We start from the raw sequence: 5238 nt of genomic DNA on the forward strand, positions 1-5238 counted from the left end.
CTTTGTTTAATGCTCACTAGGTGACAAGAGCCAAGCACACATTCTGCTATCTGATCTTTGTAGTAATCTTACAACCTAGGAACCAATATTACCTTCATTATACAGATGGGGAAACAGAGGCTCATAGAGACTGATTTACTTGGCCAAAGTAAGCACAGGGTTTGAATCCAGCTCCGCCTGACTCCAAGTCTGAGTTCTTAACCATTGCTCTCCTACTGACCCAGTGACGGATCCTGTAGGAATTTGACGATTGTCAAATAGCAGCATTGGTGCCTCACCACTGGAGCTGGCAAAGAATTTTCTTTCCAGCAGCCAACAATCAGAATGGCAGTCAGATAATTAACTTGTCTTCCCTGAAGGAGCTTTGTTCATGGGACAGTCTTCAAATGCAGCATGAAAAGGCACTTGGCAAATTGCAAGAGGAAATAACGCTTCAAAGTGAAAAATTGATGCACATTTATCAACGGTGGGTAACAAAAGAGCAGGCACCATCCTTGTGGGGCCATCACTGAAATCAGTTACAAAGAGTTATACTGATGATGAAAATGGCTGCATTCCTTGATTGTAATCTACCAGAGCAGAGACGATTTCCTGATCATTGCGTTACTGAGGCCCCGCAAGGGCTCCCTCTTTGTTTCATGTATTTATTTTTGGTAGCTGTTTTAATAATGGCGAAACACACCAGGGTGTCCTTGCGGCCGTTTGCAGTGTGCAGTGACAGGCTTTTAAAATGATTTCTTCCAGAATGATCTGAACGTAAAGTCACTTCAAACACCGAGAGAGAGAGAGAATCATCAAAAAGGAGCTTGCTTTATTTTCCAAATTAAGTCTCGTGATGGTGGTGGTGGGGCGTGATGCAATACTGGGTCTTGTGGGCACTAGAATCATGAAATAAAGGTGACATCCCCGGGAACAAAAAGAAAGTGAGCTCAAGAATTCTGTGGTGACCATTGTCTTTCTGTTTGATTCTTCTGGGTATCAGATGAACAAACAGGACAGTTCATTCTTCTTTTCTTTCTCCACCTCCTTCAAGCAGGTCTCCCCACCTTGTGTGTTCAGGACCTCAGTGTGAGGCAAACAGGTCCCAATCCATGAAGCCCATCCGAAGATGGTGCACACGTGTGGCAGAGGCCACTGCTCAGTCTTTCTTAACAGAGCCAGAGGAAAGTGTATTTGATGCACATTTTAACTGAAGGAAGTAAGAATTGGCTTTAATAATGAAAAATGAAATTGAACCCTTCCCCCTAGGAATTAAATTAACAAATCCAACCTTTTTTTTTTTTTTTAAAGCACCACTTTCCAGAGACTGCAGGAATTCAGCTGCATGCTTTCCTTAGCCCTTGTGTGTGTGTGTGTGTGTGTGTGTGTGCACACGCATGCTTGCATGTGTAGGCTCTGTGTGTCCAGCTCTCTGTGACACCATGGACAGTAGCCCAAACTCCTCTGTCCGTGGGAGTCTCCAGGCAAGAACACTGGAGTGAGTTGCCATTTCCTCCTCCAAGAGAGCTTCCCGACCCAGGAACTGAACACATGTCTCTTGCATCTCCTGCATTGGCAGGCATGCTTTTTACTAATTGCGCCACCTGGGAAGCCCCTTAACCCTTAGCTAGGGCTGACTGAGTATCTGCCAACTGGCCCACTCTATGTATTGTTTGTTTTTGCTTTTTTTTTTTTTCCTACCTGTGCTTTAAGAGACTGATCTGAGGCTTCCCACTTGATCGCAGTAACTTCCTCCTCAAAATTTTCAAACGATAGAGTTCTCTGCTGTTGTGAACTTCTGTACCAGCTCTTGACATTAAGTTGACTATAAACAGACAGCTTTGCCACCAGCTGCTGTGATCAAAAGACAGCACATTTTTTCAGTCTATGTACAGAAATGCATCTTGAAAATACATTTGTGAATAAATAGGATGAAAAATACCGTTTGTGAATTTTCAGTCTTTCCCTTGCCCTCTTGCTGTCTAAAACAATGATTTTTGCTTGGGGCAGCAGGCCCCAGGTTTCCCGGATGAAGCAGAATCTGAGTAATGGGATGAGAGAGCAAAGATTAAAGGAGTCAGGCCCGAGGAAACTGCATAAGGAGCTGTACGAGCAAATAAACAGCACGTGGGATAAGGAGGAGGTGGGGAAAGAGTCACCGGAAGAACTGGTGTTTCTGGAAAAGATTTCAAGAGAAGAGTTCCAGGAGCAGTCCATTTTCATGTAGAGGATGGGAGTGTCAGAACTGGGTACAAAGCATTTTTAAAGATGTTTGATGTATGTGAACAATATTCTTCTTTGATCACAACTCATGCGTATGTGTGTGCGTGCTAAGTCTCTTCAGTTGTGTCTGACTCTGCGACCCTGTGGACTGTGGCCCACCAGGCTCCTCTGTCTGTGGGATTCTCCAGGCAGGAACACTAGAGTAGGTTGCCATTCCCTCCTCCAGGGGACCTTCCTGACCCAGGGACAAGCCCAGGTCTCCTGAATTGGCAGGCAGATTCATAACCGCTGAGCCCCTGGAAGCCCGTTTGTTAGGCTTGGGCGTTACCCTCTGTGGCCTGTGGCTGCTTGGCCCTGTGCCCTTTTGGTCAGGGGTGGGGGGCGCCTGGAAGGGTGTGCGGTCAGTTTGTGCGGGATTCTCTGACTAGCAGGTGGGGCGGCAGGGGTTCACACTATCAGTCCTTCACTCCAGGAGGCCCGGGGCATTGTGCTCTGGTCGTGAAGTGGTTAACACCTTCTGTTTGGTGGGGTTTTCACACTTTCAGAACAACTCAGGAAATCTGCATCACATACTGTTACCTAGGTACTTCAAAGAGGAGATAAAGCAGAGGATAGAAGAAGGCCTGTCTCCTACCAACCCAAAGGCCCCAGGGGGTCCCATTTGGCCAGCAGCTATGATTTGTTTTTAAATAAGTTGCCAATACTTAAAAAAAATTCTAGAGTGTATTTTACATAAAACTCAGGAATTGGGGCTTTTGTTGAAAGTGAATCAGCTGCAGCTGCATAACTGTTACCGCTTTGTTTTGTTTTATTTTTTCTGGGACACAGACTCTCTCATCCCCTAGACCCCCTGCCCTCTCCCCTCACCTCAGGCATGCCATCTAGCCCTGATTCTCCTGGGTCTCCGCTGGCCTGGAGTCCCTGCTTCCACCTTGTCCTCCAGGCGTCCCCCACCCTTACAGCTTTGCCTGGATACCTGCTGCTCTCCTGCCCATCCCACCTTAAGTTCAAGTTGCGCATCTTCTGGGAGTCCATAACTGAGTGATCTGGTCAGTCTTTCTCATCTCCTGGATACCTGAGATGAACAGTGGGGAGACAGTCTGTCTATGAAGGGAGGAGCATTTTATCACCAATAATGTTTGGGATATCCAGCGTTTGGTGACCATAAAAAGCAGACTAAGTCACTTTTAAATCCCCCAGAGACAAAGCCCCCACTTCTCCTTGCCTGAAGGAGCATCCATTCAACCCACTCACCAGCCATGGTTCTTCCCAATAACAGCACAGGCAGCTTCCTCTGTTTGCGTAACTGTCGATTCATAGCCGTCTCTCCCCTCTGCTTGCAGGGACTGGCTCACCATCTGCTGAGCCCAGCACACGGCCTGGCCCACCAGGCCATACAGTAACACGCATTTATTGACTCAATGAAAACCTGAGTAGTTAGACTCTTCAGCTGAGAAAGGAGGCTGCATCATTGGCCAAGTATCCAGATTGGTTACAACATCGATTCTGTTTTATATTTTGGTGTTTTGGCTGTGAGGAGTGTGGGATCTTAGTCCCCAACCAAGGATCGAACCCGCACCCCCTGCGCTGGAGGGCAAAGTCTTAACCACTGGACCTGCAAGGAAGTTGCTGGCCAAGTGGGTTTGGTAACAGAAAGTTTCTAAATAGCTGTGTTCCTCCCAGAGAAGATGGGCTCCATCAAGGCAAATTCCTACTTTCTCCTCTAGGGGAAATTAGAAATTAGGAAGAAACTTTGCACCCCTGGATCAATATATGGCAAAATTTCAGCTCTGTAACCTTAAAACCGGAGCAATTAGCTTTGTTTGAAAAGGTCAGTGGTGGTTACGCTCCCTCCCTGACAGGATGAGCTGTCCAACAGCATTCAGTTTGAATTAGAAATATCTCTGGCAAAGTTAATCAGGACCTTGTTTATACTGTCAGACTACAGGGAGGTGAGCACGTTGGGATTCCGCGCTGCTCTGGGGGATGGCCAGGGCTTCCCTTTGCATCTGATTGTGGTGTGGGAATTTTGCCACCACCTGTCAAATAAAAGAACTTGTCAGTAAAAGCAGCTGCTTTGTTTTTGTTGTTTTGGTGAGTGTCTTCTCTGGGCCAGATGTTGCAAATCCCTTTTTATATATTTCTTCCAAACTTTGCATCACCTGTGATACCCTGTGTATCCCTGATACTTGTGTTTCAGGCAGGTGACACTGAGGCTCAGAGAAGTTAGGCCACTTACCCAAAGTCACACAGTGAGTGGTGGTGTCATTCCCGTCTGGTTCTTCTAACCAAAGTCTCTCCAACTGGGGGCCAGGGAAATGGACCTCAGGTGCCAGAGGGAAAGTTGGGCCGTTCTATCATCTCATCATGTCAGCTCCTCACTTCTTGCTTGGTTGTTAGGCAGGCAGTGACTTTTTTAATTTAAAAAGACTCCAAGTGGTCTGCAGGGAAGGTGTGGGTTGTGCAGAGGAGAATAGAAATGTGTAGATTAAAGAAACAAAGCGTATCTGAATGGCCAGCACTTTCCTCAGCTTCCTCCCGTCAGACTTTAAAAAAATGCACAATGTAAAAGCTGAGAGTTAAGTTTTATTTGGGGCAAAATGAGGACCTCCGTCTGGGAGACAGCACTTCAGACAGCTCTGAGAAATTGGACCAAAGAGGTAGGGGGAAAGGTCAGTATATATATGACTTTTGGTGAAGGGGGAGGTACATGCAATCCAGCACGTATCTTTCCAGAAGATTTCTATTAATGCTAGTATTACGAAGCCTCTGCTAGTCACGAGGAGCAGTCGTCACCATGAAGGATTTTGGTGCTTTTCTATATATGGGGAGATACAAGAATTGGGCTCATAAAATCGGCTCCTGACAATATCTATCTGAAGACCTGTCTTTCAGATATTCCCCCAAGCACGGACCCCTTATTTCTTGTCTCCCCCTGAACTCCTTTCAGGGGTGCTGAAGGTCAGCAGCAGCAGTTACAGAAATAGAGGGAGAGACGGCAAGTGCCGTCTGTAGTTGGCACTCCTGGCCCCAGTC

At 46.7% G+C, this 5238-nt stretch overlaps 1 long non-coding RNA gene across 1 annotated transcript; it reads right to left on the minus strand.

The window, feature by feature from the left end:
* Positions 1-786: 786 nt before the first annotated feature.
* LOC123329105 lies at positions 787-4297 on the minus strand. Its single transcript, XR_006544251.1, has 3 exons — positions 3457-4297; positions 1681-1833; positions 787-1189 (listed from the first exon to the last, which is right to left on the minus strand). It is a non-coding gene; the product is annotated as an uncharacterized LOC123329105 (long non-coding RNA).
* Positions 4298-5238: the final 941 nt, after the last annotated feature.

This window comes from Bubalus bubalis, chromosome 14 (assembly GCF_019923935.1).
Source record: "Bubalus bubalis isolate 160015118507 breed Murrah chromosome 14, NDDB_SH_1, whole genome shotgun sequence".
Classification (NCBI taxonomy): domain Eukaryota; kingdom Metazoa; phylum Chordata; class Mammalia; order Artiodactyla; family Bovidae; genus Bubalus; species Bubalus bubalis.